Source organism: Corvus moneduloides, chromosome 3 (assembly GCF_009650955.1).
Source record: "Corvus moneduloides isolate bCorMon1 chromosome 3, bCorMon1.pri, whole genome shotgun sequence".
Classification (NCBI taxonomy): Eukaryota; Metazoa; Chordata; class Aves; order Passeriformes; family Corvidae; genus Corvus; species Corvus moneduloides.
In genome coordinates, this window is record NC_045478.1 from 99616446 (window position 1) to 99629111 (window position 12666).

The following is a 12666-nucleotide window of genomic DNA, read 5'->3' on the forward strand; positions in this document are numbered from 1 at the left end:
CACTCAAACAAGCAGAGGTCAAATGTTTCTGTTGACAGGAATATTTTCTCCTCAAGGCTTGGGGCATTTGGGGCAGTTTGCTGTTGTAGCTGCAAATGTGACAAAAGTTAAAAAAATTGAAAGGTGACAGTTTCTGTCACAGAAACCACCTGGTCTTGAATGAGGCACCAAAGCAAATCAAACTTTTAGTTTGTTTATTCTATTGTTGTCCCCTTTTCTATTCTTGCTATATAATTATTTTCAAGTAAATGCCTAAGGACTTTTTTGCTGTTGTTTTTAACCCTAAGTGCTTTGAGGATTATTTTGGTCAGAGAAGCCACAAACCCCATTTGTTTAACTGCTCTGTAAAACTTTTAGTTCAAGTATTTTAAGAATATGCCAAAGAACAGTGCTATCGTACCTGCTTTCAGAGAGGGCATGGAAGGAAAATGTATTTAGCAAGAACTGGTGGATCATTAAGTGGCTTTATCTCCCCATAACATCTCTCTGTAAATAAGTCAGTTTGTTGCAACCTTGTGCAAGTGCTGGCAAAATTTAAAGCCTTAAACAGTGAACTGCTTTGAAGAAAGCTTATCTTCCTAATGGAAACAAATCGTGCCTGTTATTCTTGTGTGGTAAAGCTTTATTAAAACATTGGGGGGTGCCCTTAGTTTCCCTCCTTAAACAGGTCGATTATTTAACATCAAACTTAAACCTTGGATTACATTGATAGAATGTGAACCATACACCATAATAAAAGCAAATAAACTCACTCTTTATGTACCACCAGCAACGTTTTAGAACACAGATGTGAGCTCAGAATTATCCATTAAGGGAAGTAATGCAGCACCAAGAGGGTAGTAGCTTGGAGGAATGCCTACAGAAGTCAATGGGATAGCCTTAGTTGTGCTCCTTGGGTGTTGGATCATATCCTTGTTGAGCCAGATGTGTCTGACACATGTACCACTGTTCTGGAATAAAGTATACTGTCATCATGGAGAAATAAATACAGCATAGGCTTCTTACTACCCCCAAAGGATTTCACAGGTTTTTTGACATGCAGGATGGCAACTGGAAAAAGAAACACTTTTGCTTGCTTTCAATTATTTAAGCTTTTGAATGTTTTTTCTTAACTTGATGTTTTAGCTTTTTTAATTCTGCATTTCTCAGTCAGGAAAGGTTAGCCTTGATAATTACAGCTTTCAGTTACAGATCTGGTTTCCATTTTTGACTCTTACAGAAATGTGAGGATTTGTGGTATGAGGATTTCCACTTTTTTAAGTGAGTAGAAATAGGTCTTTTTTTTCCTTAAAAAATACAAACAACACAATTGGATTATGTTTATAATTAGGTCAGATAACTGGAACATTTTTTTCTCTCTTGATATATATATATCTATATAGGCATATATCTCCTTTTAGGTTTGAGCTGTTCAGAGGTGACATCAATGCTTCAGTTTAAGATCTGCCTCTGCAGTTTTAGGCAGGCTACTGTGGTGCAAAGGACCTGTACAAAAGTCAGTTTATCTGAGTTCACTCTGAGTAATACTTGAGCATTAAAATAGATTTCTGTCAAGACTTGAAGCTGGGAAAAAATTTCTAAGCCCTTAATGGTGGAAGGAGGTCTTCTGGATTATCAGGTGTGATTGCTAGTTCATCCCTAAGTTGCACCCCTAGCTTTTGGGTTGGGTAAGGACTAATAGAGCTGAAGTACTGCCTTGAAGAGTCTCTCTTTCCAACGCAAGGCTATCGCTCTCTTGACAATCTCATAGCATATTTTTAGCATGTGCATCTTGCCCAAGCCATACCAAGCTAGGCACAAGACCCAGGCTGTCCTCTGCAGGGGATTTGAGGAGCCAGGAGGTTCAGTGTGTGGTGGGTGCTGCAGAGCTACTGGCATGGAGAACCCCAGCATGGCTGAAGGGCATGGACAGTTGTTCCAATTTTGTTTGCAGCTGCCAGCATCCCAGGGAGCCTATTGAATTTGGAAACATAAGATGTCAAATGTCAAGAACTACACTTGGTATTTGGTTTGCCCCAAATTCTGGGAGGGAAAAAAAAAATTCCATTTCAAAATTAAGACAAGAAAAGGTATTGGTACAGCCAACAAAAAAAATCTTACAAGTATCACGTCCTCCCACCCACAGTATTGTAAGCCAACAGCTTAGAAACGACACATTCCCTGGGTAGGGCAACTTCATCTCCTGTCTGCCATGAAGGAATGGTAGGTACCTTAGCTTTTGGCTTGTTGTCCATCTCTGGGGAAGATGGTTGAAGGTGAGGCGTGTTTTGTGCTCAACAGTGACCACTTCACCAGGTAGGGACCCGCGCATCCAAAAATAAGTGTTTTAGTACTTATTCTGCCTGTGGGCTGGAGCATCTGAGGACCTACAACCTTGCTATATTTGTTTCCTTGACAAACACCAACACACCTGGAAAGCAAGAAAGTCCTAATTGTATCCTCTCACTGGGTGGAGAGTGTAGGCAGGGACAGAGGGACACAAGGGACACACACTTTGACGGTGTAGCTCAAAAGCTTCTCTGGCCACCAGCAGCTGGGCCCCCAGTCATGAAGGAAAGTAGAGCAGGGAGCTGGAACCCACCTCTGAAATTGAATGACCCCAGGCATGGGAGTGTTTTGTCTTCTTTTTAACTTTGCTTCCAGACTGATACAGGAGAACAGAGAGAGCATTGTTATTAGGTGCAACATGAGGTAACAAACAAAAGCGTATCCCTCAAAATGTTGAAAAATAAGTTTGGCTAGAAGTACTTTGTTGACCTTACTGAAATAACTCCTTCTCTGACCCAGATACAGCATGTGTAATCCACTTTGTAATGTCACTACAATGCTCATCAAGATTTCTACCTTGATATGACATCTGTAGATCAGGCATTCATTGTTCTGATCAGCAGCGTTCTCGTGGTTGTGTTGCTACCTGGGCAGCTGCTGACACCAAAGAGACTTTGGCTGTATAAGATCATTTGAAATTTGCAGCAGCAGAGCATTTAGGATTTGCAGACAAAACCATTAAAGTATGGGCAGGATAGTTTTCTTTCCCTCTAAATATGAAGGAAGAGGACACAGGGATGACACTTTATTTAATTTGGATTAAAAGAATGCTGTGAGGTTTCATTTTTTTTGGAAAGGTGAGTTTTGATGTTACCTTAAACTGGTAAAAAAAATATATGAAAGTTCTGGCTGAAACTGTTTCCTCTGGAGTTTATTTCTAAAATCAAAACGCCTCTCTGATTTGAAGTTCTGAAACCCACTGCTGTGAATAAAAATGTGCAGCCATTTCATTTATTCATTTTGGAAGAATGAAAGGCAATGAGTAAAACTGCAGTGGGGTGAGGAAAACCTGCTGATCAGAATGAAGGTTACTTATATTACAATAAACATGTGTTGGTCTTGGCTAATATTGGTTTAAGTCACAGTCTCATTTGAACTCAAAGTGCCTTTTGCTTTGGCTGCTCAAAGGACACAATTGTCATCAAGGAAGTAAAATCTCTTCTGTTCCCCCAGCTGGAAGAAAAGAGATTGGAGGTGGCAGTGGAAGGGACAGGGCACAAGAAAGAAAAGGAAAGGAAGGCAGACGCTCGCACATAACTTCTTACAATGGCTCCAGCATGCCCTTCCATTGGCAGGAATCCTTTTGATCAAATCCTTGCCCTGGGCTGAAAGCGTTTTAATGAGCATACAGACACCGTCTTTTTTTTCTGGGTCTATTTTGTGTTCTTAAGGATAGCTAAGTAAAGCGTGCACTTAAATGATCATGTCTGTGCTCCTTAAATGTGCTCGAGAGGAAATGCATGCTGCCTGAATGTGGAGGCTGAGCAGTGCCAGCCTGAAGGACAGAAGGAAAATAGCAGAGGAGGAAAGTAGTTTTCTTCAGCATTTTGTTTGCTTGGGGAGGAGGAGTATACAACCTCCAGAGGAGAAGATTTTGGGGTCAGGAGGTGTTTTGCAGAGACCCCCATGTCTGACTAAATGTCCCCAGCACTGGTTTCTTTGAGATTCCCATCGAGGTTACAGTGGTTCGTCCAGCTCCTTTTAGGTGCACCCAGGAGGACTTTGTGTGGTGCCCTGCTGGGTGATCTCACCCAGATGCTCTGAGACAATGTCCTGCAGAGCTCCTTCTGGGAGTTTGCCCCTTGAACTCAGTCCTAGACCTATGCTGTTAATTCTCCTGCTGGGAAGGAGATGCTTGGTTGGGTCTGCAGTGTGATCTGTTGGTTCCTGTCTCCCTGCATTAAGGGCAGATATGGGACCATACGGATGAGCTCCTTTTGGCAGCAGGCTGTGAACAGTGGGTTTGTGGAGCTGAAGAAAAGTTTACTCACCTGAGCTGCTAACATGGATCTTCCAATGAGCTGTAAAATACATTAAATCTAGAATTAAAAAATTATTTATAAAAGGATTTTGCTAGACAAAAGGCAAATGCAATTTAATTTGTCACATCTCATTATTCTGGGGCATTTGTGGGAAAAGGCAACCTTTGTCAGTGTGTCACAGGGTACTAGCAGTTACTGCAAAGCAATAAAGGGACCTGTTGGGCTTGGAAAAAAGTCACATCACTAACTTCCAATTTTCCTGCTAGGCTTCAAACATGCAGGTGCAAGACATGGGGGCCAAGACCTCTGTGCAGAAGAAGCAGAGCCTTCCCCAAACAGGGATGGTGAGGGTTGAAAGAAAGTTTTACCTTGACAGTAGCTGCCAAAATGAGCACCTTTTAAAAGTTTTTTTGATGTGCACCGCAAGAGGTGCAACTACTGGGATTCACATCCAAACAGGAACCTGGCAGATTTTTTGAAATCCTCGTGACAAAAGTATGAGATTTATGATTTGTGACTCTTGTTCCTCAACTGTGATTTGCCAAAACAAAGCTTCCAAAGAGGCAAGTCTTAATTGTGGCTGACGCAGTTTGTAAACCAGACAGTGCCAACGCTGAAGCTCTGTCTGATTTAGCTCAGGGTCCCAAATGCTGCTCAGGTAGGGCTGTTGCCTGGATCTGGTTGCCCCAACTATGTAAGCAATGCTCTTTCAATGAGGGGAGTGTAATTCCTGCCTGGCTTTGGTGTGGCTAACAGGTGTGTCTGAAGCAACTGTATACTTTTAGCAGCGTGGGGCTGGATAAACAGATGAAAATCATGTCATGAACCCACAGTTTATCTTATTAGATATTTTGCCTCCAACAATGGTACAAATAGCCCTGGAATAAAGGTGAGACACCAAATATGGATACCAAGTTAAAAAATCCCTGATTTATAATATTTAGATATTTATATAGGTTTTTGTAACTGGTGGTAATTCAGCTCACGTCATCATTATTCCCATTGCTGCCTTTCTAACCATCTCCTTGGTTATTTTTGTCACTAACATCCTCCAACACTGTCCGTACCCCAAGTTAAATATATGAAATGTAAAGCATTCGTGCTTCCAGATTTAATTTTATCCCATTAGTTTATTTAGGAGTCTCAGATTTATCCCATGTAGAATATTCATTAAATCACTCACTTCCGCTCATTGTCATGTGAACTCACCTGCAGTACTGAAGGAAGAAGGCCCAGGCATCAAATCACTTTGGTTTCCATTCTTGGTAATGATCCTTTCTGCTGCACCTATTTCAGTGACACCAGCTAAGAAATACATTTTTTTTGGCCAGTTGGTTGGTTTTTTCTTTCACAATACAATATTTTTAGAGTCATTCTCTTTCACTCAACACACCTTTGCAATTCAAAATATATTCCACCTGGTAAGATTTAACTTTAAATTTTCCATTAGTTTAAAGATTTGTTGATTTCTTGTGTTAGTTTTACCCCTCTAAATTTGGGGTGATTTTCTGTATGTCTATGCAAAAATAGTACTAGCAACTACACATGCACACACACACAAACATATGTATTTATAGATCTACCTGTCTACAGGTTTGTGTATGTATATTTGTGTATATACACTCTCACATCTGAACTTGCTCTGCTTGTTTCACTCAGCTTTTCAAACAATCCTCCCTTCATGCTTCCTGACTACAAGCTGTATTGGCACAGGGCAATTTAGAAAATAATTAATTCATTAACTAATCTCAAGGATACCTGAACAAAATACCAAAAGCAGCAGAAACAAAAACTTAGGGGGCTTTGTCTGTGAGAATGAACATGTAGAGAATTCAGATAGCTTGCAAGTAACTCCGCAAATGTTTATGTGGAAAATTGTCCATGCATTTTATTACTTGTTCACAAAAAATCTCAGTGCACAACTTAGCTAAATTACCGGCAAAGTTAAATTAGGCATGCACACTTAGAACTGAAAATACCCCTTCTGCCTGCCACACAGAGGCCATGAGTTCATAGAGAATGGGAACACAGAAATACCTGCAATACCTGCTCTTCAGTCTGTCAGAAGATGGGCTGCCTGGATATCCACAAAACAAATTCTTTGTAGAACAAATGGACTTAAAAGAGAATATTAAGAAATTACAGCAGGATCTATTTATGCAGTGGCATTTTTATATGAATCACACCAAAACATCAATTCTCTTACCGGAATAATGCCAAAAGTCACTACTGATAATGTTGCAGTGTCCCATTTGTATATGTCAGCATTTTGGAGACATATCTTGCAACTCAGTATTTGGAATATTTCAATTTTTAAAGTGGTGCACCACAGGAATTTTTTTAAATTTTCTGATATTTGTTTTTTTTTTCAGATAGGACTTTATATATTCACACACTAACACACAGACACAGACACGTAAGTATATATGTGCATACATATATATATATATATACATACATATGTCAGTCTCTTTCATGTAGAATTTATCAATATTGTGTATTTACAAACTAATTGAACTAATCAGATTGCTGGGGTACATCCATTGCCTGAATACAGCCCAGCTGTGCCATGATGCAGATAGAGGGAAAACTGCACCTTCAAAGAGCAAAAGATCCAGCATATCAGAGGTTGGGATGCTGCAGAGACTGTGAGACCAGGCTTGTGCTACAGCACTAGGCGTGCTTCTCAGGAGAAATTTGTGACATTCCTTGGAATAATGGCCACTTTTTGTGAGTTAGAGGTGGTATACATTCTTGTGAATTCATATGCTCTCATGGAAATAAATGATATTTAAAGTGCCCAGGGGCAGAGAGGGGGAAAAAATGTTTTTTTTTATTTCTCTGTTTTCTTTTCTTTAAGCAGCTTGCTGGCAGCCAGGCTTGCATAGGTATTTGGGTCCTGGAAGATGCAATAAGTGTCTCGTGGACCTCCCAGACCTTTTTGCAACAAGAATGACGTATGGTCACAGCAGAGGCTGCAGATGCTAACGGAGGATTTTGAAAGATCTAGCAAAGGAGCTCTGTGAACCATTAATGATGATTTTCAACAAATCTTAGTGCCCTGGGGAGGTTCCAGAAGGCTGGAAGAAAGCTTATATAGAGCCAACATTTATAAAGGTTAAACGGGATGACTTGAGTAATTATAGGCCTGTCAACCTGACATCGATCCCAGGCAAAATACTGGAACAGCTGATATGAGACTTGATTAATAAGGAATTAAAGGAAGGTAATATAATTAATGCCTTTCAACATGGGTTTATGGAAAATAGATCTTGTCAAACTGGCTTGATATCATTTTTATGAGATTACAAGCTTGGTTGAGAAAGGTAATGGCACTGATGTAATGTACTTAGATATCTGTAAGGCATTTGACTTAGTACCACCTGACATTTTGGTTAATAAAGGAGAATGCTACAAAATCATTGCAGCAAACATCAAATGCATTAAAAAATAGCTAATTGGTACATCTCAGTATGTAATTGTAATTGGGGAGCATTCATTGAGTGGGTATGCCACCACTGGAAATTCTCCCACAGAGAATGGTTCCAGATCCAAAGCTATTTAACGTTTCTAAACATGTCCTGGGAAAAAAAAAGCAGTCCCTACAGATTATATAGATTATGTAGACTACCCTTACAGACCACACAAACACTGGGAGAGTAGAAAATAATAAAATGAATGTGTTGCTGATATAAGGAACAAGCTAGATGTTTTGGACAAAATCTAATGGTTTTTGTCTAGAAACAGCAAAAGTTGGCCTTACAGAACATTCCTGTAGTAGGTGTAACTTTTAAAATTACTCCAAACTCATTACAGGTGGATAATCAGGAAAACAATTCTTCCAGTGCAGTGTGGTACCCAAAAGGGTCATAATTGAGTGTTCAGTAGGGAATGTCAGGTCTGAGCAGGTTGGATTTATATTACTACTATTATTGGCATTCCCATTCTGAATCCGTCTCAAGAGTGATGTTGATAAGCTGAGGAGCTGGGAGAACACCCCCAAGTGCATGTAAGGCACTGCAAGAGGTGATTTATCATGTAGAGCTCAATTAATTAAATTTCCTTCAGAAAGCAGAAGACTGATGTAATGCGCTGATCCCAGTCCGGAATGATGGGATTTGTTTTGCCCAACTTTCTCCATGTGAATGACAAGAATAGGGTTTAGACTCACTGCTTTGTCCCCTTATTCAGTCAGTGCAGAAGTTAGATATCTCCAGTGGGCAACTAGTCCTGCACAGGGATAGCTGCAATGAGTTGCCCTCAGGTAGTGCCTGTTTCTCTCAATTGGTTAGAGAAGGATCCCCAAACACTGTGTGAGACAAGATGCTTCGTTTCTGCGTGGTTAATGTTGAGATAATCCCACACTAATTGCCTCCATGGGGAATGCAATTTTTAAAATGAAGCCTCTTCAGTCTGTTAAATAGCAGGCTCTGAAGGCTTGAAGTTTTATAGGGACAAACTCAGATTAAAAATCAGGTGCACATTTTTCTCAGGGAGTGTAATTAACCTTTGGAACAAATTGCCAAGGGTTGTGGCACTTTCTACACCAGTGGAAATTTTAAAATTAAGATGGAATGTTTTTCTGAAAGATTTGCTCTACTTAAAATGCACTGATTTGGGGAAGTTAAGTGCTCTGCATCATACAAGAGGTCAGAGAAGATCATTGCTTTTGTCCTTTCTGGACTAATGATATGTGCCTCTACATCTTGTGGTGCTAGAACACCTTTAAGAAAATCTTTCCTTAAGTCTTTCTCCATTCTTAAATTTCCTTCCTGTTAGCAATAATTAGAAGTCCTTACCTAGGAGAACAAAGTCGTTAAGGACTTTGGGGTGTGTAAATATCCTGGAAACAAAGGATGACTAAAAATTGAGGGTGTGCTGAAGAAACACAGATTATTAGAAAGAGCTTGAGTAATGTTTACTGCCCAAGTGCTAACTGTGTGTCAATCTAGTGGAAGGTGGGTGCTGACTGGCTACCAAATCTTCTGCTAGCTTCCACATAATTAGGGCACAAGTGTCTTGAAAAAGACACAGCGTGTTTTCAAAAATATCCCACAAAATGCCCCACAGTTTCCTTTCTGCAACAGACACTGGAGCAAAGCCAGATCCACCCTGCTCTTGGCCTCCACACCCTGATGGTTCATGGTTCAGACTAGCAAGGTCGCACTGTTGATGTGGGGTTAAGTGAACAGGAAAGCCATTAAAATTTACGTGATTTTGGCAATGTGCTGTATTTTCCCTGTCTCAATTCTATGATTGTCTGCATGAAAAAAAAAAAAATTAAAAACCAGTAAGTAGAAGGGAAAGGAAAAAAATAATTAACAAGGAGAGAAACAGGGAATGATTAGAGCCATTCAGAGAAAATTTTCGTCAGTTTGACTTTGGCTTGACTATTTAGGTTAAAGTCTAGATTCCCATCACCAAAGGATGATGTGCTGGTGGAGTTAGTACACTTCAGAAGCATTCAAAGAATGCAAAGAATGGACCCATGTCTAGGGATGGTCCCAAAGTTTCCATATATATTTATTTGGGTGACCAATTGGTTTTTATGCTTTATAAAAGTTATCTACTGTGGAATTTTTCATATTTTGTCTTTACATATGTGCAAACACGCAAGAGAAAGGTTTTTAGTTTTAAACTGATAATTATCAGGAGCCTGTATTTTAAAAGCCACCATAGTGGCTGCTAGAAATCGGACTTCAGATACCTTAATTTTTTATTCTTTTATGAGCCACGTTTTTGCCTATCTTTCCCAAGATGCACTGGGATGTGCTGAGATCAAGAACATCCATTCTCTATCATATAACATATTCTTATAAATAAAAGGTGTCCTGCAGTTTCTCAGTGGGACTAGCAAATCATGGAGCCAAGGGGCTTCCAGAGTGTCAGAGTGACAAAGAAACACATGAGCTACAAGCCCATGAAGTACCATGACTTTTTAAAATCAGAAGTCATAGCCTTTGGATGAACATTTGGGAAAAAAATTGAAAAGAACATTGAGGAAAAATGAGTATCTTTGGGGGACATTCAGGCACAGAAGTAAGACGGAGCACGTGAAAAATATATAAGATAAACTGAAAGCTAACTCAGCAAGTGCTATCATGTTGGGTGACTCATAAAGAAAACTATTTGAGACCAAACCAATTTTATCTGGTGTGTGCCCTAAATCCATGGATCCTCGGATCCTCGGGGTTATGCCTTGATGTGAGGACAGGATTTTGTTGCCTCCCTTTTTTTCATGCTTCAGTAATGCTTTTAAGAAACTCTAAACATGTGTTGGGAAGGAAGAGAGATACTGAAAGCGCTTGGGCTATATGGTCAAATCTCCTCCAGACGCCTTTGGAATGACATCTTTAGTGTGTGTGCTGGGCTTTTCTTTCCTTTACATTCGAGGTGGGGACACTTTGACCCTTGGCTGGAAATGCTGAATACTTAGAGGGGTAAAGAATTTGCAGTGAGCCCAGGTGGATGTATCATTGTGGCTGAGCATCTTCTGAAAGGAAGATCAGCCATACTTCACCAGGGGTCTTCTCCACCTGAAATGCAAGGAAATTGCACCTTGGTGACTATAACTTCTCCTGCTCCTGTCACTCAGCAAGCAGTTGGTCAAATGCTACCTGGAAAATTCAAAACAAACCCAACCCAAGAGTCATAGCCAGGCCTTGTTTCCCAACTTTCGCTTTCCATGATGATTTTCTGCCTGAATACATATAAAAGGAAGTAAATGGGAATTCAAATTCTGTGACAACTCATTATAGTTTTTTCTGCTTCAGTAACCTTATTGATTACAGAAAAGACTGATTGAACGTATGCTTCATATTTTTCCCCCCAACACTTTCAATAAATCCCCTTTATGTGCCACAAAAAAATAAATAAATAAGTAAAGTGTGTCTTCCTGACAGCTGGCTGTAGAGTAAACTTAGAGCACCTGCTTTCTTCTCTTTTGTTCATTTTTTACTGCTAAATGAATAACACTTAACACTAAATAAAGAAGGAGGGTGACCATGACTACTGAAAAAGATTCAAAGGCAGCCTGTGTGTTGCTTGTAAAGAACTGATTGCAAACATGTAGTGTATGGCAGATAACAATATTCCTGCACAATAATCTAGCAGTAATTCACACTGCAGTTTAAGTGCCAGATCCTCATGAAAGCCACTGAATAATCTAAGGCAACTCTACTCTGTCAGGTGCCACGCATTTCTCTGGCAAATTTAACCAATAACGAATTTAAAGATGCTGGTAGGACAAGCAGTGTCCTTGAAAGCTGGCAGGAGGGGACACAAGCATCTTCACCTTATTTTGGCCTCATCTGTAGGAGGGTTTGGGGAAAAAAAACCCAACCTTCTTGAGGTCTTGATTATTTTGTTTGTAAATAACCATCTGCTTCTTTCTGATCAAGAGCCAGCATAGTAAGGTATGACCCCAGGGAAAGCTATGATTGATACTCCACCACCTCTGTTAGCAGGGGTGCCACACAAAAGATAGCGTTAGGCTCACCAGTGGCCCATGATGAAAAAGAATACACTTTCTTTAAAAATGTAAATGATCTGATATTATAAAGGGATGCAGGTGGCATAGGGGAAAAGCCCAACCATCAAACACCTCATTTCTGTCATACCTACCTACCCTCCCCTCTCCCAGTCGTTTGTCAGTCCAGCTGCTGATCTTCACTCCGGAGAGAGAGGCTCCACCGGCGAGGCTGGGCCAGGCATGCACGGCATCACCCCCCGGTTGTGCCGTCTGCCCCGTCTTTGTCACCGGCTCACCACTGACTCAGACTGTGACCTTGGGCAAGTCCCCTAAGCTCTTTGTGCGTCAGTTTATCTACTGGTGAACTGGATATAATACTTTTACTGGGGATTATGGCAATTAAATACTGTTTGTAAAGCATGCCGAGATTCTCCATGCTCCAGAAATGAATATTCTGGCTGTGAGTCTGCTGTACAGATCTATTACAGCATACCAGTGAGAGTTGCTCTAAGTTCCTGTGCTGTCTTCCTTGTTTCCAAGGACTTTGAGGACCTGTCCTGGGAAGTGGGAGTGCTAAAGAGATCAGGAGTATTTTTGCTGAACAAAATGGTTAGGTATGCTCTTGTTCTGTCACTTGTGGCAGTCCTTGTGTATTCTGTGTTTGAAAAAAAAAATTCAGCTGCTTGTGTTTCTGTCTATTCAACACTTGAAAAATCAGCTGCTGAGAATTGTTTCTGGCTATTCGGTGTTCACATCCTTTCCTGCAACCCAGTATTCGCACCAGTAAAGTGTGAATTTTACTGGGCAGAAGCTGTTGGGGAAACTGTTCAATGAATTTAAGAAAAAGAAAGGGAGTGGAGGAAAATAGGTTATAGAACCCTCTGG

At 40.4% G+C, this 12666-nt stretch overlaps 1 long non-coding RNA gene across 6 annotated transcripts; it reads right to left on the reverse strand.

Moving 5' to 3' along the window:
* Nucleotides 1–733: 733 nt before the first annotated feature.
* Nucleotides 734–12160, reverse strand: LOC116441267. 6 transcript variants are annotated; one of them, XR_004238997.1, is made up of 6 exons: nt 11934–12160; nt 6348–10846; nt 5520–5615; nt 4320–4349; nt 2582–2644; nt 734–2410 (listed from the first exon to the last, which is right to left on the reverse strand). It is a non-coding gene; the product is annotated as an uncharacterized LOC116441267 (long non-coding RNA). The 6 variants fall into 6 exon arrangements; XR_004238998.1 differs by having other exon boundaries at nt 734–1953; nt 2211–2644; XR_004238994.1 differs by having other exon boundaries at nt 734–2644; nt 6348–6427.
* Nucleotides 12161–12666: the final 506 nt, after the last annotated feature.